This window comes from Myxine glutinosa, chromosome 1 (assembly GCF_964187855.1).
Source record: "Myxine glutinosa chromosome 1, kmMyxGlut1.1, whole genome shotgun sequence".
In the NCBI taxonomy this organism is placed as follows: domain Eukaryota; kingdom Metazoa; phylum Chordata; class Myxini; order Myxiniformes; family Myxinidae; genus Myxine; species Myxine glutinosa.
Window position 1 is genome coordinate 34,800,782 of NC_136261.1, and position 26,199 is coordinate 34,826,980.

Consider the following 26,199-nt stretch of genomic DNA (forward strand, 5'->3'; position numbering starts at 1 on the left):
ATTTACATATCACCGAACTGAATTCAATTTTTTTTTATTGATAATTATGACGTCATATGTCACGTAGTATAAGTGCACCATCATGTTATTTATTTATTTTGCAAGAGGGTGGTATACTTTAATGTAGCTCTGCTTGTTATTTATTTATTTACCTCTTCTCCCTGCACTCTCATCACTCCAAATTTACAAACTATCAATTTCTGAGCTGAACCTCGGATCCGGCTTGGGCTTTCGGAATGGGTTTTTACATCAATAAGGGGAACACACTTTTGTGGGATGACCTATTTTTTTACCTTGACTTAATTATGGACATTTTAACATTTCTCACGAAAACTTGACCAAAGGGTGTCCGGTCAAAATGAAATTGCCCTTTCTAGATAGCACTATGCAAGCAGCATTTTAAGGTACATCATACCCCTCTGATTTAAAGGTCAGGGTCAAATGGTGGTCTGAAAAAAATAACATTTGTTTGTCATCGCTCAATTTTACCAATGCAGAATTTTAAAGACAGGCCTTCCATGATGTTCTTGCAACATAATATCTACACCGATGTTCTTGCAACATGATGTTGTGCACCTGATATTTGATTCATGCCCTTGACCTGCTTTATTCTGATTATGACCGAATTAACAAAAACACATTTTGATCCTAACTTGAGTAAAAACCTCAGATTTTCATGATGATGAGTTTTATGGATAGACTGTAGATGAGGTAGGACACGTTTTCTTTATCAACATTCTATTCCTAAATGTTGAAGATCAAGAACATATGGTGGTCCGAACAAAATATGACCATCATTGGATTGCGGCCCAAGGGTAAGTCACGGGCAATCGCCAAGGGAAGGTGTCCCCAGTGGAGGCTTACTATTGGCGATCATAATCCAATTTGTATGCAAACAAGAAGACAGCAAGGCACAGCAGGTAACCCCAACCCACCTAGCAAAAAAATTCCAAAGAGAGGTGCAAATGGAACATAAGAAACCGAAACAACAACAACAACAACGAAATATCAACAGATATACACCGCCAACTGGGTAAATTAATAAAAGAGCAGGAAGGTATAAAAAAAGAGTTGGCCAGATTGGGAGTAGACAAAGAAGGCTCTTTGGAATGGCTAAGATGAGGTCAGCTCAACTAGGGCAGAGAACGAATCATTATAAATTCTGAAGACCCAGGACACTATACTCGTACCAATGGCTAAAAATGGCAGGTCTGAGTGAATCTGCCAGATAAGTGCAGGTTCTGCCAGGTAGAAACAAACCACGTCACCTTTTATCGGTGTAAAAAAACTCATGTCAGAAAAGGTATACACCTTTTCAGCAAGGTATGGAGAAGGTATGGATAAGAAACCACTGGTATGGAGAAAAATCTCCATTTAGCAAAGTATGGAGAAGAATCCACTGGCACATCTGCGAAAATTTCAATCACCCAGTTCCAGAGAACTCAAGGAAACATGAACCAAAAGCAATAATTGAAAACAAGGAAGTAATGCTCACTCCGATCTGATGATTCAATGAAACGTGAACATTGAAAACAAAGCATTGTGACCGGATATAGTACTTAGTCAGTGCTCGGATATAGTACTTTGGCATTGCTAGACACTAACATTTTGGGGGCCCTGAACAGGGCAACCATTTCAAAATGTTGGTTGCCTAAAAAAAAAATCAAAACTTTCACTTGTTTTCTGAATAATAGTGCAACAAGTGGATATTATTAATTATACAATCCTTTTCGTTGTCTTTCAAGCATTTGGGACACCCTTTTTAACGTCAATCCGAAGAAAGGCACACACATTGATAAATCACCTGGCCTGTGAAACACCGGGATGACAGTTTATAGCTAGCTCGGGATTCCAACCCAGGTTCGACAGCTTAGAGGTGAGTGTGCATACCTCGAGGTAATTCTGTCAGCCCTATAAAGATTCATTAAGAGACAACTTTTATTCACAGTATTAACTTGGCAAGGAAAAGCAAAGGAATGACTAACAGCACACAGAAGCATACAGCATTTTAAAGGTTACAGCTGTTGGCAGAAAATAGATGATCGATCAAGAGACCTCACCATTGGTTGAAAGGTCAGAAGAATAGAAGTATGAGAGAGAAGCAGAGAAAGAGACATCAAGAGATGACATTCTTCCAAAACATTCTTCCTCACCATTGTTTAGGCACCCACCTTGCAGACACTTTGCATATATATATATATATATATATATATATATATATATATATATATATATATATATATATATATATATATATATATATATACACACGAGGGACAGTCAATAAGTAACCTTAAAATGCCGATATAGGTTTGAGAATGTAATGTGTGTAGTTGTCGAGCACATATCTTATATCTATGGGTAAGATTCATATTTTGCCTGTTTTATATCTGGCAATATTGAGCATATGACGTCAGTAGAGCAGTTCCAAGATGGCGGCTCCCTTAGAAGCATGCACCAGGGAGGAGCAACCTTCTGTCATCCGTTTCTTGGGAAGTGAGGGTGTAAATCCCAGTGAAATCTATCGCATAATGAAGATGCAATATGGTGATGCATGTTTATCGCTGCAGCAGGTGTACGACTGGGACAGGAAGTTAAAAAGTGGAGTGTCCAGTGTGGCAGACGCTGCTCACTCAAGCCGGCCTCACACAGCCGACACACCAGAAATTGTTGCAGGACTTGAGCGTGTGCTAAGGGAAAACCATCGAATTACACTGGATGAAGTGGTCTCCTAATTGAGCATGAGCCATGGTTTAGCACACCATATCATTCACAACGTACTGGGGTACCACAAAGTGTCTGCAAGGTGGGTGCCGGGACAACTCACACCCGAACTGAAAGAGTGGCGAGTGGACGAATGTGAAGAACTTCTGCAATGGTACGAAACAGAAGGCGACTCTTTCTTACAGCGTGTAGTGACTGGGGATGAAAGCAGGGTCCACTACTTTCAGCCAGAAATGAAGAGGGCACGCAAAGAGTGGCGCCATTCATCTTCACCGAAGCCCAAAATATTCCGCACACAGCCGTCCGCTAGAAAAGTGATGCTGACGCTCCTCTGGGATAGCTGAGGCCCACTTGTAGAGCATTACATGCCCAGAGGGACCACAGTCACCAGTGCATCACACTGTGACCTTCCTAAATATCATCGGAAACCAGAAAACAGATCAAAACGTCGTGGACTGCTCACTCCCGGAGTTTTGCTGCAGCATGACAATGCTCGGCCCCATAATGCCTGCGCTACAGCTGCAACAATCGAGGATCTGCATTTTGAGTGTCTTCCTCATCCACCCGACTCCCCAGATCTCGCCCCTTCGGATTACCACATCTTTGGGCCACTTAAAGAGGCGCTTGGTGGCATCACTTTCCGATCCGACGAAGAGGTCCAAATGGAGGTGCAAGAATGGCTACACAAGCAGCCAAAATAAAAAACAATTATACAGGAAGCCAGGCCTTAGTAAAGCGCTCAAACAATGCATTGAACGCAATGTAGATTATGTTGAAAAACAACACAGTTGTTGCACGCGTACATTCAATAAACAAGTTGTGAAAAATATTTTAAGGTTACTTATTGACTGCCCCTCGTATATATATACAGTATGTTTATATATACTAGACGACCCATGACCCGTTGGGTCAATGTTATTATATATAATTAAGGGGTTACCATGGTTACAGTGGGGGTCAAAGGTCAACCTATGGCGAAGATATAAAATTTTCTCACACTTTCTAATAGAGAGGCAAAATGCCATATAAAACTAAATTTACTGGTTCTAATTGCTTTTATTTATCAATCCTCACATAGAAGAGCAGTTTTTAGTAATGAGCAGTGAGGAGAAGACCCCTCAGCCAATGATGCCACCCCGCAGCCAATGATGTGACCCCTCAGCCAATGATGCTACCCCTCAGCCAATGATGTGACCCCTCAGCCAATGATGCTACACCTCAGCCAATGATGCCACCCCTCAGCCAATGATGCTACCCCTCAGCCAATGATGTGACCCCTCAGCCAATGATGCTACCCCTCAGCCAATGATGTTACCCCTCAGCCAATGATGCTACCCCTCAGCCAATGATGCCACCCCGCATCCAATGATGCCGCCCCGCATCCAATGATGCCGCCCCACATCCAATGATGCCGCCCCGCATCCAATGATGTCGCCCCTCAGCCAATGATGTCGCCCCTCAGCCAATGATGCCACCCCGCATCCAATGATGCCACCCCGCATCCAATGATGCCACCCCGCATCCAATGATGCCACCCCACACCCAATGATGCCACCCCTCAGCCAATGATGCCACCCCTCAGCCAATGATGTCACCCCTCAGCCAATGATGTCACCCCTCAGCCAATGATGTAGACCCTCAGCCAATGATGTCGCCCCTCAGCTAATGATGTCGCCCCTCAGCCAATGATGTCGCCCCTCAGCCAATGATGTCGCCCCTCAGCCAATGATGTCGCCCCTCAGCCAATGATGTCGCCCCTCAGCCAATGATGCCACCCGCATCCAATGATGCCACCCCGCATCCAATGATGCCACCCCGCATCCAATGATGTCGCCCCTCAGCCAATGATGTCGCCCCGCAGCCAATGATGTCGCCCCTCAGCCAATGATGTCGCCCCTCAGCCAATGATGCCACCCCACACCCAATGATGCCACCCCTCAGCCAATGATGCCACCCCTCAGCCAATGATGTCACCCCTCAGCCAATGATGTCACCCCTCAGCCAATGATGTCGACCCTCAGCCAATGATGTCGCCCCTCAGCTAATGATGTCGCCCCTCAGCCAATGATGTCGCCCCTCAGCCAATGATGTCGCCCCTCAGCCAATGATGCCACCCGCATCCAATGATGCCACCCCGCATCCAATGATGCCACCCCGCATCCAATGATGCCACCCCGCATCCAATGATGTCGCCCTTCAGCCAATGATGTCACCCCTCAGCCAATGATGTCGCCCCTCAGCCAATGATGTCGCCCCTCAGCCAATGATGTCGCCCGTCAGCCAATGATGCCGCCCCTCAGCCAATGATGCCGCCCCTCAGCCAATGATGTCGCCCCTCAGCCAATGATGTCGCCCCTCAGCCAATGATGTCGCCGCTCAGCCAATGATGCCGCCCCTCAGCCAATGATGTCACCCCTCAGCCAATGATGTCACCCCTCAGCCAATGATGTCGACCCTCAGCCAATGATGTCGCCCCTCAGCTAATGATGTCGCCACTCAGCCAATGATGTCGCCGCTCAGCCAATGATGTCGCCCCTCAGCCAATGATGTCGCCCCTCAGCCAATGATGTCGCCCCTCAGCCAATGATGTCGCCCCTCAGCCAATGATGTCGCCCCTCAGCCAATGATGCCGCCCCTCAGCCAATGATGTCGCCCCTCAGCCAATGATGCCACCCCTCAGCTAATGATGTCACCCCTCAGCCAATGATGTCACCCCTCAGCCAATGATGCTACACCTCAGCCAATGATGCTACACCTCAGCCAATGATGCTACCCCTCAGCCAATGATGCTACCCCTCAGCCAATGATGTCGCCCCTCAGCCAATGATGCTACCCCTCAGCCAATGATGCCACCCCTCAGCCAATGATGTTACCCCTCAGCCAATGATGTGACCCCTCAGCCAATGATGCTACACCTCAGCCAATGATGCTACCCCTCAGCCAATGATGCTACCCCTCAGCCAATGATGCTACCCCTCAGCCAATGATGCTACACCTCAGCCAATGATGCTACCCCTCAGCCAATGATGCTACCCCTCAGCCAATGATGCTACCCCTCAGCCAATGATGTCACCCCTCAGCCAATGATGTCACCCCTCAGCCAATGATGTCGACCCTTAGCCAATGATGTCGCCCTTCAGCTAATGATGTCGCCCCTCAGCTAATGATGTGACCCCTCAGCCAATGATGCTACACCTCAGCCAATGATGCTACCCCTCAGCCAATGATGCTACCGCTCAGCCAATGATGCTACCCCTCAGCCAATGATGCTACCCCTCAGCCAATGATGCTACCCCTCAGCCAATGATGCTACACCTCAGCCAATGATGCTACCCCTCAGCCAATGATGCTACCCCTCAGCCAATGATGCTACCCCTCAGCCAATGATGCTACCCCTCAGCCAATGATGCTACCCCTCAGCCAATGATGCTACCCCTCAGCCAATGATGCTACCCCTCAGCCAATGATGCTACGCCTCAGCCAATGATGATGATGATGCTACCCCTAGACGACCCATGACCCTTTGGGTCAATGTCAGTTTGAATAGATATGAGAATAGAACTAAAGCGAACGCTGGACATCATCAGGGAGATTATTTAGGCCAGCAAGCCAGAAGGCTCACCTCTCCAGCGTTCTAAATCACTTACCTGTGACACATGATTTCGGCCCTTATCTCCGATCACGTTGACGGAAATCACCACAGCATATCGTCAAGATCCCTCCAAAAGGCTCGTCTTTGTCACATACATCACGCAACGTGCGATCCACAGCCTCGAAACTCTCTCTTCTGATCATAGGACACTCATCCCACACGATGAGTTTTGTACTTTGAAAGAGGTCTGCGATAGTGGAATTTTTATCGATGTTGCATACACCATCTTCCCTCGGTGTCAGAGGGATTTGGAACCTTGAGTGCGCTGTTCTTCCACCAGGCATGAGGGTAGCAGCTATTCCAGATGAGGCCACCGCAAGGGCAACTTCTCCACTCGCTCTCACTTTAGAGAGAATCAGGTTAATAAGAAACGTCTTCCCTGTGCCTCCAGGCGCGTCAATGAAAATCATTGATGACTGATTCGTGCGGATGTTGCTATTCGCGTCCATAGACGTGAGGTGTGATTCGTTGTCCGCGTCCGTAGCGCCGTCGGAGGGTTGATACGACATTCTTCCTGCAAATAGTATTGTGTTTGTGCTATCGTTTTGCCGATCATCAAATGACAAATAAATTACATTGTGAAAATTAAAGATTTCAAATAAACCTATTTAAAGTGTATGCGCATATAAATAATTTTAAAAATCGAAGAAATATCTCTCGGTAATTTCCTGAAACATATTTTACTTCCGGGTAATAATGTTGAATGAAATGATGAAGATATATACTGTATGCCTGTTATTTTAGGCGGTGTATTTTCGTATATCAACGTGGCGCGATTTTTAAAATATATCTCTGCAATTTCCCGTGTGTGCGTGAATGTTCTCAATTATTTCTTTTACCGAGTCTAAAACCATCGATAAAAATGAAATCAGATGGCGACTTAGATTGAAGATAAAGGCGTGAAACAGACTCAATGGCCTTGAAGATACAAGCCTTTCAGAATTCATTTCGTTCTATAAACGGAAACTTTCATCGGATTTTCTTCCCGTTTTTTTTCAACCGAGTCTAAAACTATGTTAGCGACTGTGAAAAATGAAATGATATATCGAATTTGATTTGAAATAAAACTGAGAGAGAGAGCAAGACACCATGGGCCTACAAAACAGGCCTCAAAGCTATGCGAGTTAATAAAATGGTGGATATTACTACTCTCTCAAAGGGGTAAGCCACGCCCCCGGACCGATCGAATGTTACAAAGAAACACGCAAGATTTCAATTTTATAATTATATATAGATAGATATATAGATATAGATATATAGATAGATATAGATAGATAGATACCAGCAGAAGTACCCGGTGTTTCCAGGCGGGGGAGGGGTGGGGGGAGGTGGGAGGGGGAAGGGGAGGGGGGAGGCAGGATACGAAGGGGGTTCACATATATATGCTGGTGGGTGAATGTGGCATTCATCACGTTTCTGAGTTAAGTGTGATGCCGATCAGGAAAAAGAAGAAGCCGTACTACCAACTTCGTACACTTCCGGAATTGTTTGACATACGGATATTTATTTTCAAATGTCTGGTGATTGTTTTGTAATTATTTATGTGAATGTGTACTTGTATATAACTGTCATTAATTTAAAAAGACTGAGGCACTATCGAGCGTTTTTTTTTTGTTTGTTTGTTTTTTAACTCCAAAAAAATGAACCTTTTTATTCTCAAATTCTTCTTCTTTTTTTTTTTTTTGCCTAAAACACTCCCCGGCACTCACTGATGAACCTCTGAAAGTTTGACGAAGATCTGTTTGGCCAACTCTGAGAAAAATGGCGACACACAGACAGACAGACAGACAGACATCTCTCTGAAATCGTAGACGAGCCGAAAGCACCTGGCGTTGCCCGGGTTCTTTTTGAATGAATTTACGACTATAATTCAGCTTTTACTCGTGGCCACAGAAGATTGACTACTATAATTCAGCTCAGCTTTTAATTGCGAAATTGGCCCAGCCCGGCCGAGCCGGCCTCAACTGGCCTCGCCACCGAGCCTATAACCTTCCCGGGGCCCGTCCCGACATTTTAAGTTTTTTTTGAAGGAATTTACTACTATAATTCAGCTTTTACTCACGGCCGTAGAAGATTGATTACAATAATTCAGCTCAGCTTTTAATTGCGAAATGGGCCCAGCCTGGCCAATGCGGCCTCGACCGGCCTCGCCACCTAGCCTAGCCTATAACCTTCCCCGGGCCCGTCCCAACATTTTTTGTTTCAGAGTTTTCCTCCTATCTTTCGCTGTTCAGGAGATTAGCACGTGCAGACAAACAAACAAAAACTTTCTTTTATATACAGTGCATTCAGAAAGTATTCAGACCCCTTCACTTTTTTCACATTTTGTTATGTTGCAGCCTTATCCTGAAAATCGTTTAAATTCATTTTTTCCCTCATCAATCTACACTTAATACGCCATAATGACAACGAGAAAACAGGATTTTAGAAAGTTTTGCAAATTTATTAAAAATAAAAAACTGAAAAATCACATTGACATACAGTCACATGAAAAAGTAAGTACACCCCATGTAAAGTTTTGACTTTTTCAACATATGTCAACATACAGCTATTTGATCTTCATTTCAACAATATTGATAGATAAAGGTGATATAATATAACAAATATCATGAAACATTTACGTTTTGTAGTCAATTGTATAATTTAAATAAACATAAAGGCAAATTTCGCATGTGGAAAAAGTAAGCACACCCCTACATTTATCACGACTTCAAATACCTAAAATTAGAATCAGGTGCACCAGCTCAGGTGCAAATGATTAAAACATCGTTCGAGATCATCTTGGAGGAACCTGTCTTATTTAAACCTCAGACATTTAGTTTGGTTTGCTCTTTGTTGTTGAAGTGTGCGGCGTCACCATGCCTCGATCAAAAGAGCTCTCTGAGGCCTTCAGAAAGAATGTTATAGATGCCTACAAGTCTGGGAAGGGATTTAAAAAGATCTCCAAACAATTTGAAATCAATCATTCGACTGTTCGGAAGATCATCTACAAGTGGAGAAGATTCCAAACAACTGCCAACTTGTTCAGGCCAAGCCGCCCCAACAAGTTCAGCCCGAGAGCAGAACGCAAGATGCTGAAAGATGTCTCTAAGAACCCCAGAATGTCATCACAGGACCTACAGGTAGCTCTTGCCACTGTTGATGTCAAATTGCACGAGTCTACCATGAGAAAGAGCCTGCACGAATTTGCTCTTCATGGGAGGTGTGCCAGGAGGAAACCTTTGCTGTCCAGAAAGAACATCAGGGCAAGATTAAAGTTTGCCAATGAACACCTAGGCAAAGCCCAGCACTTCTGGAACAATGTGCTCTGGACAGATGAGTCAAAAGGTAGAGCTATTTGACCACAGTACCAGAGGACATGTTTGGCGAAAACAAAAGACAGCATTTGACCACAAGAACCTGATACCACCTGTATGCTTTACAGGTGGTGGAAATAGTATGGTTTGGGGAAGCTTTGCTGCATCAGGGCCTGGGCAGCTCACCATCATAAAATCCACTATGAATTCTTCATTGTACCAGAGGGTGCTTGAGGATAATGTGAGTACATCTGTCGGAGGTGTTGAAGCTCAAACGAAGGTGGACCTTGCAACATGACAATGACCCTAAACATACCAGTAAATCCACCAAGGAATGGCTGAAAAGAAAGAAATGGAGGGTTCTGGAATGGCCAAGTCAAAGCCCAGATCTAAATCCCATCGAGATGTTGTGGGGGGATTTGAAACGAGCTGTGCATGCAAGAAACCCCTCAAACATCGCACAGCTGAAAGAATTCTGCATGTAGGTGTGGGCAAAAATTTCTCCCAGTCGATGTCAGAGACTGGTAGACAGTTATAAGAAACGCCTACTTGAGGTTGTTTCTGCCAAAGGGGGCAATACCACCTATTAGAGCCAAGGGTGTACTTACTTTTTCCACTTGCGAAATTTGCATTTATGTTTATTTAAATTATACAATGGATTACAAAATGTAAATGTTTCATGATATTTGTTATATTATATCACCTTTATCTATCAATATTGTTGAAATGAAGATCAAATAGCTGTATGTTGAAATATGTTGAAAAAGTCAAAACTTTACATGGGGTGTACTTACTTTTTCACGTGACTGTATGTATTCATACCCTTTGCTGTGACACTTGAAATTTAGCTCAGGTGCCTCCCATTTCTCTTTATCATCTTTGAGATGTTTCTGCACCTTCATTGGAGTCCACCTGTGGTAAATTCAATTGATTGGACATGATTTGGAAAGGCACACACCTGTTTATATGAGGTCTCACAGCTGACAATGCATATCAGAGCAAAAACCAAGCCATGAGGTCGAAGGAACTGCCTGCAGAGCTCAGAGACAGGATTGTGTCGAGGCACAGATCTGGGGAAGCCTACAAAAAAATTTCTGCTGCATTGAAGGTTCCCAAGAGCACAGTGGCCTCCATAATTCATAAATGGAAGAAGTTTGGAACAACCAGGACTCTTCCTGGAGCTGGCCGCCTGGCCAAACTGAGAAATCGGGGGCGAAGGGCCTTGTTAAGAGAGGTGACCAAGAACCCGATGGCCACTCTGGCTGAGCTCCAGAGATCCTGTGTGGAGATGGGATTAACTTCCAGAAGGACAACCATCACTGCAACACTCCACCGATCTGGGCTTTATGGCAGAGTGGCCAGACGGAAGCCAAACAGTTCAATCTTGGTTTCATCAGACCACAGAATCTTGTTTCTCACAGTCTGAGAGTCCTTTAGGTGCTTTTTTGCAACTCCAAGTTGGCTTTCATGTGTCTTTCTCTGAGGAGAGGCTTCCGTCTGGCCACTCTGCCATGCAGCCCAGATCGGTGGAGTGTTGCAGTGATGGTTGTCCGTCTGGAAGTTTCTCCCATCTCAACACAGGATCTCTGGAGCTCAGCCAGAGTGACCATCGGGTTCTTGGTCACCTCTCTTACCAAGGCCCTTCTCCCCCGATTGCTCAGTTTGGCTGGGCGGCCAGCTCCAGGAAGAGTCCTGATTGTTCCAAACTTCTTCCACTTAAGAATTATGGAGGCCGCTCTCCTCTTGGAAGGCCGCCCCCCCCCCCCAACCCCTCGCCCCCCCCCCCCCCCCCCCCCCCCAGAATTTCCATGTTTTAAACGTTTCCCAGTGTGTACCCTGGATTAGAATAGGTACACTGTATCCCTGCGTGTCGTAAGCGACGACTAAGAGGGTTGGCGTCAGGAAGGGCATCCGGCCATAAAAACATTGCCTCAAAAAGAGAACCATGACAATTACAAGTACATATGGGCAGGGTATAGCCCGAAGTGGAGATCGGTTTCTGAGGTTTGGGACATGGAATGTAGGGGACAATGACAGGGAGATCAGGAGAAGTGGTGGAAGTATTGGTCAGAAGAAGAGTGGACATATGTTGTGTGCAAGAGACTAGATGGAAGGGAAGTGGTGTGAGAATGGTGAAGGGTAGGCAGGGACAGAAATACAAGTTTATGCGGCAAGGGTGTCCGGAGGGCGTGAATGGTGTTGGTGTCCTGTTTTCTGAGGAGTTTGTAGACAGTGTGGTGAGTGTGACTAGAGTGAGTGATAGGTTGATGATGGTGAAAATGATGATTGGAAAGCTCTTGGTGAACGTCATCTCGGGATATGCTCCGCAGGTTGGTCGGAGCGATGAAGAGAAGGACAAGTTCTGGTGTGCGATAGAGAAGCTGATGGAAAACGTGAAAGATGAGGAAGTTGATGTGGTAGGAGGAGACCTAAATGGACATGTGGGAAGGAGTATGGATGGTTTTGAGGGAGTTCATGGGGGTTACGGATATGGTGTGAGAAATGGAGAAAGTGAAAGGATTTTGGAGTTTGCTGATGGAGCTAATTTGCTGATTTATAATACTCAGTTCCAGAAAGAGGATAATAAGCTTGTTACATACACGTCAGGTGGGTCGACGACAACCGTTGACTACCTGATGGTGCATAGGCGAGATAGGGGCACCTCCGGGACACAACGGTGATCCCGGGGGAGGAGGCTGTTTCACAGCACCACTTGGTTGTCTGCGACATAAGGGTGAAAGGTGCGAGGAGAGCTCGGCGGGTGAAGTACCAACCGAGAATGAAAGTGTGGAGGTTGAAAGAGGTGACCGTAAGGGAGGCATTAGAAGAGAGGCTGAGTAGGGTAGAGGATGATGTGGTTGAGCTTGAAAGTGGTTGGATGTCAATGAAAGCTAGTCTGTTGGGAGCCGTCGGTGAGGTATGGGGATGGACAAAAGGACCACCGAGGCACTCGGAAACATGGTGGTGGGATGATGAAGTTGGAAAGAGGATTGACAAGAAGAGGAAGAAGTTCAAGGAGTGGCAGAAGGCGAAGGGTACGGCAGCAGAAACAGCAGAGCATGAAAGTTATAAGGCTGCAAAGAAAGAGGTGGCAAAGGCACAGGAGGCATGTAGGAAAATGTTCGGAGAACGCTTGGATTCGGAAGAGGGTCAGAGAGCAGTATTCAGGATTGCAAAGCAGATAGCGAAAGAGAGGTGTGATGTGATGGGGGTGAGTTGCTTGAAGGATGAAGTGGGACAAATCGTTGTCGACCCAGATGGAATTAAAGGAAGATGGAAAAGATATATGGACATGCTGTTGAATACAGAGAATGAATGGGATGGCAACATAGAGAGTAACCCAGTTTTAGGACCGGCAGAGAAGATAACTGAGAAGGAAGTTGAGGAAGCGATAAAAGCAATGAAGAGTAGAAAAGCAGGAGGGCCGACGGGAGTTGTGGGAGATATGTTGAAGGCAGCACGAAGTTGGGGTGTGAAGAGAATGACAGAGATCTGTAATCTGGTGGTGAAAGAAGGCCGCATTCCAGCGGATTGGGAACTGAGTACCCTCGTCCCTCTATACAAGGGGAAAGGTGACCCTCTGGAGTGTGGCTCGTACCAAGCGATAAAGTTATTGGAGCATGGAATGAAGGTATTGGAAAGGGTGTTGGAGAGGAGGATAAGGAAGAAAGTGAAGATCGACAAAATGCAGTTTGGATTTATGCCAGGAAGAGGAACGACAGACGCGCTTTTCATTGTGAGGCAGTTGCAGGAGAAGTACATGGAGAAGAGGAAGAAGTTGTTTCTTGGGGTTGTTGATCTGGAGAAAGCATTCGATAGGGTTCCACGCAAAGTATTGACATGGGCATTGAGGAAGTTAGAAGTGGAGGAATGGTTGATCAGAGTTGTGATGGCAATGTACAAAAGAGCGCACACAGCTGTAAGGACGAAGGACGGGAACAGTGGTGAGTTTGAGGTGAAGGTGGGAGTGCATCAGGGGTCGGCACTAAGTCCACTACTATTTGTAGCTGTGATGGAGGTGCTGGCTCAGAACGTAAAGGAGGGTTTACCGTGGGAGTTGTTGTATGCAGATGATCTGGTGTTGATTGCGGAAAGTATGGATAGACTGAAGGAAAAGATGAACAAGTGGAAGGAATGTATGGAGACAAAAGGTCTGAAGGTGAATATCGGAAAGACATGTTGGCAAGTGGCAAGTGACAAGATGGCAAGCGGTAAAGCATGTGGTGAGGTGGAAAGAACTGGGAAGTGGCCGTGTGCTGTGTGCAGGAAGGGTGTTGGAGTGAACTCCATTCAAGGTACAATTTGCGCTGAGTGGATTCATCAAAAATGTAGTGGTCTGAGAGGGTCATTAACCAGTGTGGCAGCGACATTCAAATGTAAGGTGTGCACAGAGGGAGCTGCAGATGGAGGAAATGTTGAGTTGGATATTGGAGACGGCGTGAAGCTGGAAGGTGTGAAAACATTTTGCTACCTCGGAGACATGCTGAATGGAGAAGGTGGATCAGACTCGGCAACGGTTGCTTGAGTGAGATGTGCATGGAAGAAGTTTTGGGAACTGAGTGGCGTGCTGATGAGGAGGGGAGTGTCATTGAAGCTGAAGGGAAAGGTGTATGCTGCATGTGTGAGAAGTGTTATGATTTATGGGAGCGAGACATGGGTAATGAACGTAGAGCAGCCACGTTGGTTGGAAAGGGTGGAAATGCGAATGGTTCGATGGATGTGCGGAGTATCGTTGAGAGAGAGGAGGACAAATGATGAATTGCGAAAGATGATGGGAATAGAGTCTGTGATTGATGCTGTGAAGAGGAACAAGTTGAGATGGTTTGGTCACGTGTTGAGGGAGGATGAAAGTGACTGGTTGAGAGAGTGATGGAAATGAATGTTGAAGGAAGTCGAGGACGGGGAAGACCTAGAAAGACTTGGCTAAAGATGGTGGAAGAAGAAATGCGGGCAAGGGGGTTAACAGGAGAGATGCAGAAAATAGGGCAAAATGGAGAAGATTGTCATGGGGACCGCAAGGCTAACCCCCACTCTAGCAGGGAAAATGGCCTTTAAAATGCATGTTATTGTTGTTGTGGCTGTGTTCTTGGGAACCTTCAATGCAGCAGAATTTTTTTTGTAGGCTTCCCCATATCTGTGCCTCGACACAATCCTGTCTCTGAGCTCTGCAGGCAGTTCCTTCGACCTCATGGCTTGGTTTTTGCTCTGATATGCATTGTCAGCTGTGAGACCTTATATAGACAGGTGTGTGCCTTTCCAAATCATGTACAATCAATTGAATTTACCACAGGTGGACTCCAATCAAGGTGTAGAAACATTTCAAAGATGATCAAGAGAAATGGGAGGCACCTGAGCTAAATTTCGAGTGTCATAGCAAAGGGTATGAATACTTCTTTTTATTAAAATTAATTTTTTCAGTTTTTTCTTTTTAATAAATTTGCAAAACTTTCTAAAATCCTGTTTTCTCTTTGTCATTACGGGTATTGAGTGTAGATTGATGAGGGGAAAATGAATTTAAACGATTTCAGCATCAGGCTGGAACAAAACAAAATGTGAAAAAGTGAAGGGGTCTGAAAACTTTCTCAATGCACTGTATATATATATTGTTGTGGATATGAGGATTATGTTTTTTTTTTATTGTTTTATTGTGGACCCTCCTTCCTCCAGTTGTGTATAAAGGTCAAAGTGCGTCCCGTAATTAGGTCATAAACAATCACGTTTAGCCAATCATAGATTTCCTCCTTGTTGGTAGTTTATTTCCTTATTCTATGTAGGTTAAGGCTGTGTCTTCCATTAATTGACACTCCATTGCACCGAATTCAAATAGATAGATCCCCTTTCATTTTCATTTTATAAAGCCTCAATTGCCAACTGCATTCGCCGCAGCTATTGGGCGGTTTTCACCGCGACTCCATTAGCCACGAGGTAGGCTTGGAGAAGAAGGGGGGGGAGCTGCCGAATCCTGGGCGTGCCCGCCCATCGTCATCAAGGGTGGAGCCAGAGGGCCCGTGCTGACCAATCAGGGCCGAGGCGAGCTCACCGATGGGCGTGTTCTGGAGGCCGGCGGCTTGATTGCCGGCGGCGTTATAAAAAGCGCGCGCGGAAGCCTTTGACACAAGTGCCAAGAAAGAGTTGGAAGAAGTGCAAAGAAAGAGTTGCGAGAAGTGCAAAGAAAGAGTTGCAACAAGTGCAAAGAAAGAGTTGCGAGAAGTGCAAAGAAAGAGTTGCAACAAGGATCGCTGAAAGGAGAGTCAGAGATACGGCAGAAGAACAAGTGCGAAGTGCCAAGAAAGAGTTTGGCTCCACCAGCAGTTTTGGCTCCACCAGCAGTTTGGCTCCACCAGCAGTTTGGCTCCACCAGCAGTTTTGGCTCCACCAGCAGCTTTGACTCTGCCAGGGTGCACGTATCGCGGCAGCCCGCACGACCGCAGCTAGGGCGTTGACGGCGGCTGCTGGAGGTGCCGATCGAGGAAGGGCGGCGGCTGCTGACTCCCGGGCCGACCGTGCTCCAGTTCGAGCGGAGCGTTCCTCTCCTTCCAGTCCTTCCATTCCTGCTTGCAATTTCCCCATTCGTGTGAGTTTGCTCGTAGTCTGTTTTGTGTGTCTTGTCCTGGGGTATTAATGCAGACTGTAGGTAAGCTAGCATTGCACTGTGTCTCCTTGATTCCTTCTGTCTTTATTTTATTATCTTTCCTTCTCCTTGGTTTCTTTTGGTTGTAAATAGTAATAAATTCTATTCGTATTTCAAACCCTCTTTGTCTTCTTCTTCTTCACATCCGTGTCGTCTTTGTCTTTTCCCTCATTGAATATCTGTGGCACGATTTGGCCAACGTTTCAGAATCGGGTCTAGTCATTGTTAACGGTTCGGGCCGCGGCTGCCATCCGCTCGGCAAATCAACACCTTATCCGCGGTCCGTAACAATCTATATTATAATAGCCGTAGATGATTCTGTCTGTCTGTCTGTCTATCTGTTGGGTGTCTGTCCGGGGTGTGGCTTACTCGGTTTGCAGAGTAGCTCCACCCATAGCTCCACCCATTCTGGGAGTGGCTATAAACAAATATCCACCATTTTATTAACTCGCATAGCTTTGAGTCCTGTTTTGTAGGCCCGTGGTGTCTTGCTCTCCCCCAGTTTTATTTCAAATCAAATTCGATAAATCATTTCATTTTTCACAGTCGCTAACATAGTTTTAGACTCGGTTGAAAAAAAACGGGAAGAAAATCCGATGAAAGTTGCCGTTTATAGAACGAAATGAATTCTCAAAGGCCTGTAACTTCAAGGCCATTGAGTCTCTCTCACGCCTTTATCTCCAATCTAACTCACCATATGATTTCATTTTTATCGATGGTTTTACTTTTAGACTCGGTGTCAGCAATAATTGAGAACAATCCACACACGCGGGAAAATGCAGAGATATATTTTTTAAAATCGCGTCATGGTGTATCATACACCGCCCAACATGACACCGCCGGCAATGTGTCGATATATATTAAAAATTCGCTTTTGCTTTTCCGTTATGATATATTACTATTTCGTTTGATGATAGTCGTCACAAAAACGTCAACAATGATGCCGACATATATTTCTTCGTTTTTATTTCATTCAACATATTAGCCGGAAGTAAAATATGTTTCAGGAAATTACCGAGAGATATTTCTTCCTTTTTTTTATTAGTTATGTGCGCATACACTTTAAATAGGTTTATTTGAAATCTTTAATTTTCCACAAACATTCCACACACGCGGGAAAATGCAGAGATATATTTTTTAAAATCGCGTCATGGTGTATCATACACCGCCCAACATGACACCGACGGCAATGTGTCGATATCTATTTTAAATTCGATATATCATTTCATTTTTCACAGTCGCTAACATAGTTTTAGACTCGGTTGAAAAAAAACGAGAAGAAAATCCGATGAAAGTTGCCGTTTATAGAACGAAATGAATTCTCAAATGCCTGTAACTTCAAGGCCATTGAGTCTCTCTCACGCCTTTATCTCCAATCTAACTCACCATATGATTTCATTTTTATCGATGGTTTTAGAGTCGGTGTCAGCAATAATTGAGAACATTCCACACACGCGGGAAAATGCAGATATATTTTTTAAAATCGCGTCATGGTGTATCATACACCGCCTAACATGACACCGACGGCAACGTGTCGATACATATTAAAAATTCGATATATCATTTCATTTTTCACAGTCGCTAACATAGTTTTCGACTCGGTTGAAAAAAAACGGGAAGGAAATCCAATGAAAGTTGCCGTTTATAGAACGAAATGAATTCTCAAACGCCTGTAACTTCAACTTCAAGGCCATTGAGTCTCTCTCACGCCTTTATCTCCAATCTAACTCACCATATGATTTCATTTTTATCGATGGTTTTGGACTCGGTGTCAGCAATAATTGAGAACATTCCACACACGCGGGAAAATGCAGAGATATATTTTTAAAAATCGCGTCATGGTGTATCATACACCGCCCAACATGACACCGACGGCAACGTGTCGATATATATTAAAAATTCGCTTTTGCTTTTCCGTTAAGATATATTACTTTTTCGTTTGATGACAGTCGTCACAAAAACGTCAACAATGATGCCGACATATATTTCTTCGTTTTTATTTAATTCAACATTATTAGCCGGAAGTAAAATATGTTTCAGGAAATTACCGAGAGATATTTCTTCGTTTTTTAAAATTAGTTATGTGCGAATACACTTTAAATAGGTTTATTTGAAATCTTTAATTTTCCACAATATAATTTACTTGCCATTTATCATTTGATGATTACGAGACAAATTCCTCTTGAGGATCGTGACAATTCATGCGCTGCGTGGAAACTTCTATTTCCAAAATGAATGAGACGATCGATGAAGAACGCAGACTTGAACAGGATGCAGCAAGAAAACGAATGAGACGGGCGAACGAGTCCATCGACGAACGTCAATGCAAACTTGCGGGGTCACCCGTGGGAATCCCACGGGCATGGATGTGTGTGACATTTCGACATATTGAGTTAGATGCTGCACATTCATTTTTACAAAATGGTTACTGGCAAGTCATCAGATCCAGAAATGGTGTAAAAACCACCGTTTAGAGGCCATTTTTCCCCGCAAAGCGGGGGTTGGCCTTTTCGGGGACCGTGGTAGTTGTTGTTTTTTTGTCCCCTTTTTGAAGCAATGTTTTACGGCCGGATGCCCTTCCTGACGCCAACCCTTTTTGCCGCCTTCAACGACAAACAGGGAATTACCAGTGAACTGGTACTCAATTAGCCGACCTCGGAAGGATGACAGGCTGAGTCAACCCCCCTGGCATTAATTCGGCGATCGACCGAGATTCGAACCCAGGATCCTAAGCCGGCACCCTAGCCGCTAGCCCAACACCAGAAATGGTGTCATGAACACAATTTATTTACGCACAAGCACAAAAGCAAGACGGGCCGATTTCCGATTCTGACGGGCCGACGGGCGAGACGGGCCGATTTCCGATTCCGACGGGCCGATTTGGAGCAAGAAAAAGAACGAGACGGGAGAAAAAGGAGAGAAACGGGACGGGGAAAGCCGATTGGAGAGGCGAGTGAGGCGCGATTGGAGAGGAGTGTGAGGCGCGATTGGAGAGGAGTGTGAGGCACGATTGGAGAGGAGTGTGAGGCGTGATTGGAGAGGAGTGTGAGGCACGATTGGAGAGGAGTGATTGGAGGGGAGTGTGAGGCACGATTGGAGAGGAGTGTGAGGCACGATTGGAGAGGAGTGTGAGGCGCGATTGGAGAGGAGTGTGAGGCGCGATTGGAGAGGAGTGTGAGGCGCGATTGGAGAGGCGTGTGAAGGATTGGAGAGGAGAGGAGTGTGAGGGATTGGAAAGGAGAGGGATGTGAGGGTTTGGAGAGGAGAGGAGTGCTAGGTGGAGAGAGGAGAGTGTCAGGTGGAGACAGGAGAGTGTCAGGTGGAGACAGGAGAGTGTCAGGTGGAGAGGAGTGAGGGGTCACATATTATGTGAAATAACTAAATTCACACCATTTCTGGATCTGATGACTTGCCAGTAACCATTTTGTAAAAATGAATGTGCAGCATATAACTCAATATGTCGAAATGTCACACACATCCATGCCCGTGGGATTCCCACGGGTGACCCCGCTAGTATATATATATTATATATATATATATATATATATATATATATATATATATATATATATATATATATATATATATATATATATATATATATAACTGTAAGAAATAGTAGAAACTCCAAATTACGAGCAGGGCGTCTCATTTGTATTGAATATATAATCGTTAGATTAAATAAGACGCGGACGTAGCTTCAGGACGTCGATCTTTAATTGTCGACAAGCTTTCGACCAACAAAGGTCTACTTCTGAGTCTACAAAAACAGCAGGCATGTATATCAGTCAAGTATGTATGGTGATATGTGTGTGAGATGTGTGATGTGTGTAGAAAATGCATACAGAAGGAAGAGCCACGCCAAAGTTCACTCACCAGCCCCAAGTTCAACGGAAGTGACCGTTTGCGTTACAGTTAGGGTGCACGTGCATATACAAATATAGAGATATACATACATAAACACACAAGCATATATTCATATCCCATTTATATTCATATAATATATTTATATATTTATATAAATGACATATAAAGGTAGAATGAATGAATGAATGAATGATGAATGAATGCATGAATGAATGAATATATATACTAGCCGAATGCACCCGGCGTTGCCCGGGTTCTTCTTGAATGAATTTACTACTATAAATCAGCTTTTACTCGCGGCCATAGAAGATTGACTACTATAATTCAGCTCAGCTTTCAATTGTGAAATGGGCACAGCCCGGGCAAGGCGCCCTCGACCGCCCTCACCACCTAGCCAATAACCTTCCCGGGGCCCGTCCTGACATTTTTTGTTCTTTTTTAATGAATTTACGACTATAATTCAGCTTTTACTCGTGGCCATAGAAGATTGACTACGATAATTCAGCTCCGCTTTTAATTGCGAAATGGGCCCATTCCGGCCGAGGTGGACTTGACAGGCCTCGCCTCTACCCTATAACCTTCCCGGGGCTCGTTCCGACATTTTTTGTTTTAGAGGTTTCCTCCTATCTTTCACCGTTCAGGAGATTAGCGCGTGCAGGCAAACAAACAAACAAACAAAAACTTTCTTTTCTGTATATATATATAAATAACTGCCCTAAGGGACCTCTGGTGATTGCCATTGCCTCTGCAGGAAACCGCAACAGTAAATAAATCAAAGAAAAGGCTACACGCATACACAAACACCTCACTCTTTTATATATATATTACATGAATGAACAGTATTATGTATAATTAAATTAATGTATGTGGGAAAATTACGCACCCAGACCAGGAATCAAACCCAGGTCATCTGGTGAACCGTACCAATCTGACTCTTCCTGGTCATTAATGTAATTGTTTCACTACGCCCCCAGTGATGTTTATAATAGCGGACATGGATTTGTCCCCCCATTGGAGATAAACCCTCTCGTGATCAGACAGTTGGTACTCCAATGGCTGGCAGAGAGTGCCTCGGAAGCATTCACGGAAATAGAGTGGCAATTCGATGTGTGGGACAATTGCAACCTCAGTCAGGGTTGCCCAGATGGCTTAGATGGCAGGGTATTGGTATGATTCTCCAGAGGACATGGGTTTGAATTCCTAGTCGGGTTGCCCGGGTTCTTGCTCGGGTATATATCATACATCAAAGTGATTTGATGATATGGTTGCCCGGGTTTGATTCCTAGTCGGCATGTAATTTTCCTATGTATGTATGTGTTGTTACGGATCCGTCACTTCCGCCTTTGTTGTTATTATGTACTTGTAGGATTTTTAGTTTCAGGTAATACTGTTGTTAAGATTTTTGTGTGAAATGGAGATGACTTTCGTAAAAGGTAAAAAAATAAATGTTTGTGAAGGAAAAAGGAAGGTGCGGGGAAGAGACCGGAAAAGGAGAGAGGAGACGGCCATGAGAAAGATACAGCTGTGAGTCGCATAGAGGCTGCGGGTGGACTTTTTTGAAATTCGTTGCGAATGAGTTGAGGCTTTCCGAGAAAGGGATTGCTCGCAACATCATCACATATTGCGATTGCAATTAAACCTGCATCTCAGGTTTTATGACCAAGTGTGAGCTATTGTTCGAGGGAAAGCAAGCGCCTCCATTGCAGGCTGATTCGACATTTTGTCTTTGAGAGGCTGTCCACATGGTGCATCTTGTTTTGTCATTGGGATTCCCATATCGACATAATTATGTTGATCGCCGATGGTTTCCATATCGGCTCAATTCCCATATCGACCTCTCACCTCATAACTCCTCATCCGCCGCCATGCCGATAACTGCCTGTTCTTGCCATTCTGCATGATTTCGACATTCACCCCGTGTGTGGATCCGTGCACGGACTTTGGGGAGTGTTACATTCCACTCACGTTTGGCGTGTCATGAGTTTATTGCTTTGAGAGCATTGGGGGAATCATGGTACCGTCAAATGTATTGTCATTTGATGCAAATGATATTTTCATTGTACTTTCTTCAAGTGTTATTATTGTGTATGTGAAAGTTCTGAATACAATTACTTGTTTTTTTGAGACAATTGCATTGGTGTGGTTTTACCTTGGTTTATTAGAACACTCAAAATAACAAATCTTTCTGCCGTGTTCCCCCTCGAGACTCTGAAGGGCACCGTAACCAGAGTTTGGGGAGGTAACATATAACAGTATGTATGTAATTATGTATGTATGTATGTATGTATGCATGTGTGTGCTGGCAGGATGACCTAGCTTAATTAAGTTACACATACACACACACATACACACACACACACACACACACACACACACACACACACACACACACGTCGAAGTTAACTAGCCTGGGTTTGAACCCCAACCCAGCCATAAGCTGTCATTCCAGTGTTTCACAGGTTGGGTGTTTGATGGATATGTACACCGTCCCTTGGATGGACGTTTAAACAGGGTGTTCCATCTGCCAGCATTATTTGGTGGACGTTAAAGATCCCACATTGTCCTTCTTGAACAGTAAGCGAGGTATCATCGACACCATTGCCAAATTCCAAATTGCTGCTCTAAACTATGAGTGGGCACTGCATCAGCAGCACAGCTGCACCCCCTGCAAATAGTACGTCCTGCAAATACATCCTGCTTACAAAATAAGCAGAATGATTCACCAAAAAGTCGAGTTGGCAAACGATCCCATCTTGGTTTACATATCCACTTCCTTCCCGATTTCATTTCAGAAACCTCATCAACTGTATAACTAAAGCTGAGATGTGGAGGATGAGTGACAACCGCCACCTGGTGGGCATGCCCTTGTAAGTGCTGCGCTGGCCTGTGAAATGTGTTCATGTCTATGTTCATGAGATGCTTCTTTGGATAAATAAGTTTTATATCATTATTTGTGTATATATACATATATATATATATATATATATATATATATATATATATATATATATATATATATATATATATATATATGTATGTATACATATTGTAACGAATTTGAGAAGTGTAACGGTTTTGAGAAGTGTAACAATTTTGGAGAAAGTGTAACGAATGTGAAAAGTATGGTTTTGTTGTGTGTAACACCCTCGTAATGTAAATAATGGTCGCAGCCGTCCTCCTAGTTAATTCCATGAAACTTACACACAGGCCACGATATATCTTTTTAAATAGTTTATTTCCTTATTCTATGTAGGCTAAATATGTGTTTCCCACTAGATTGACTCTGCATTGCATCAAACGAAATAAAGCGTAGGCCCCTCCGATGATCCATGGCAGCTCAAGTGCCAGGGATTCCCCCACTTGAGCTTTGACAACAACCGTTTATTGCAGTACTGAACTGCTGTGCAACGTGACGGCGCCTTACCTGCAGCTGCTGACCGGTTTTCGCCATTTGCGGCCATTACAAACAAGGGGAGTGGCTAGAGAAGACGGGTCGCCCCCCTCGTCATAGGGGGGAGGAGTAAGTCGGCCCCGCTCATCCAACCCAGAACAGGGGGTTTGGCTAAGAGAGGGCGGAGCGGGAACCCCCGAGAAAGTGCGCGAAGGTTCGGTGAGAAACCAATATAAGCCGCCGCGGGACGCACTCCGTCCTCTTTCTCTGACCCCGTCCTCTTGCTTGCTGTCGCTCGTTGTTGCTGGGGAGAAGGAAGACGCCTGAACGAGCAGGTGTGTGCGAGCCATCGTGCGACCAGCTGCGCTGCAGCTAAGGGGGCAGCTAAGGGGCCGCAAGCCACGAAAAGGACGCGCCAGGCAGCAATCCACGCTGGACCCTCCATTGCCTCCCAAAACAACCATCCATCCTCAAGCCATACCTGCCTGCAATATCCCCCGTGTAAGTGTGAACGTCGTCTGTCCTAATCGTTGTCCTGGGGTTAAGTAAATTGACTAGTATAAGCTAACGATTCACTGTGTGACTGCTTCTTCCATCCATTGCTTGTAAATAACTTTGATTGCTCTTTCTTTTTGCTTGTGTGTATAATAAATCCTGTTATTCCTCCGTACTCTGTCTTCTTCTCTCTTCCTTCTCTTTCGGTCGCTTTAGAGGTTTCCAAATTGAATATCTGTGGTGCGATCTGGTCAACGTTGGGGGAGTCGGGCCAATCGGGGATCCTGTAACGGTCGCGGTTGACCCTCCGCTCGGCCCAAAGTAACATCTTGTCCGCGACCCGTAACAATTGGTGTCTAGGAGTGGGATACGAGGCCCGAACCAAATTTTAAAAACGTGTAGAAAAGAAAATTTTTAGTCAAAATTACGAGCTGCCGAAATTTTGTTTTATAAAACCCGAATTTTGAGATCGCGCCATGGACAATCAAGGCGATCGGATGTCGGTGGGGGAGATAGACGGGTTAGGGGTAACCCAGGACTTAGGGGAAGAAAGGGAGGAGGAGAGCAATGAGGTGGTTGAGGGTGTATCAGGTGCACAAAATGGCGGCCTCGTGCACATGGTTATTGTGGCGCCAAATTTAGCCGCGCCCGCGACCGTAGCAGCGCCACTGGTGGATTGGAATCACTTTATGATCCAAATGAAGGCCCTTATGGACAAGAAATTTGGGAAGTTAGACAATAATTTTGAGGGGTTAGACAAGAAATTTGGGAAGTTAGACAATAATTTTGAGGGGTTAGACAAGAAATTTGGGAAGTTAGACAATAATTTTGAGGGGTTAGACAAGAAATTTGGGAAGTTAGACAATAATTTTGAGGGGTTAGACAACGGGATGAAAGAGATGAAAAATGGGTTAATGGGGTTAGAAAATAGGATGGAGGACAAATTGCGGGAAATAGGGGAACAATCTGCCAGGGAAATCAAACGAATGGGGAACCAGATAGAGGAGGTGCAAATCGGGTTAGAAAGTAAACTGGATGCTCAGAGGGATGAATTGGGACAGATGAGGGTGGCATCTACAAAAGAGATGGAGGAGATGAAAGAGGGGATACGACGAGGTGTAAGTGAGGAGGTTTCGGGGCTACGCGAGGAGGTAAAGCGAGGTGAGAAGCGTATGGAGAAAGAGGTGAGGAATAATACGGCTAGGTTACAGGGGGGCATAGAGGGTCTGACGAAGGGAGTAGAGCAGCTGACAGTAGGACAAAGGGAACTAGTGGACCAAGTGGAAAAGAACACTGCAATCATCGGGGGTTTAAAAACGACACAAAAGGACATTAAAAATGAATTAATAGCGACACAGAAGGAATGTCAAATGGTACATGAGGGATTGACGAAGAGGTTGGAAGAGGTGACAGAAGTAATGGAGACGAAGGACCGAGAGGTGAGGATGCACATAGAAACGGTTAAAGTGGCGTTAGAAGAAGAGATAGAGGGGGCGCACAGGGAGATGAAGGAGGTGAAGCAAAAATTAGAGGAAGTGGAAGAAGAGGTGAGTGAAATTAAGAAGAGACGGACAGAAACTAAGAGAGAAATAAAGGAGGAGGTAATGGAATTGGTACAAGGTCGGTGCTCAACTCATGATGTGCTGCTCACTAACCAAATACAGAGTTTGCAGGTGGCAAAAGAGGTGCGGAGACGAGGTGCCAAGGTGAGTGGTGAAATATTCGGCAATGTATATGATGTGAGGAAAGCTTCAGTCGGCTTGGGGGTTGCTATGGATCCGGGTGTTCGTGAGAGGCCGTTGGTGAAGTGTGTGACAGGTCAGGTGTGCGAAAAAATAGGTGTGCGAGAATGTCCGACCATGGGGTGTGTGAGGAAAAAGTGCGCGCCGACCAGTGAGTGTGCTGTCGAGAGTGAGTCGGTCGTAGCGCGTGTGCGAGGGGGTACATGGAAGCGCGGTGTGGTAAGTGTTACGGAGGAAGTAACGAAAGAGTGTGTGCAAGAGGATGCGCGAGAAAGGTGTGTAACGGACAGGTGCATGGGGAAAGAGTGCGCTGTCAAGAGTAAGGGGGAATGCACGCCTGTGGTGAGTGTTACAGAGGGTGTAACGGAAGAGTGTGCGCAAGAGTGTGCATGAGAAAGGTG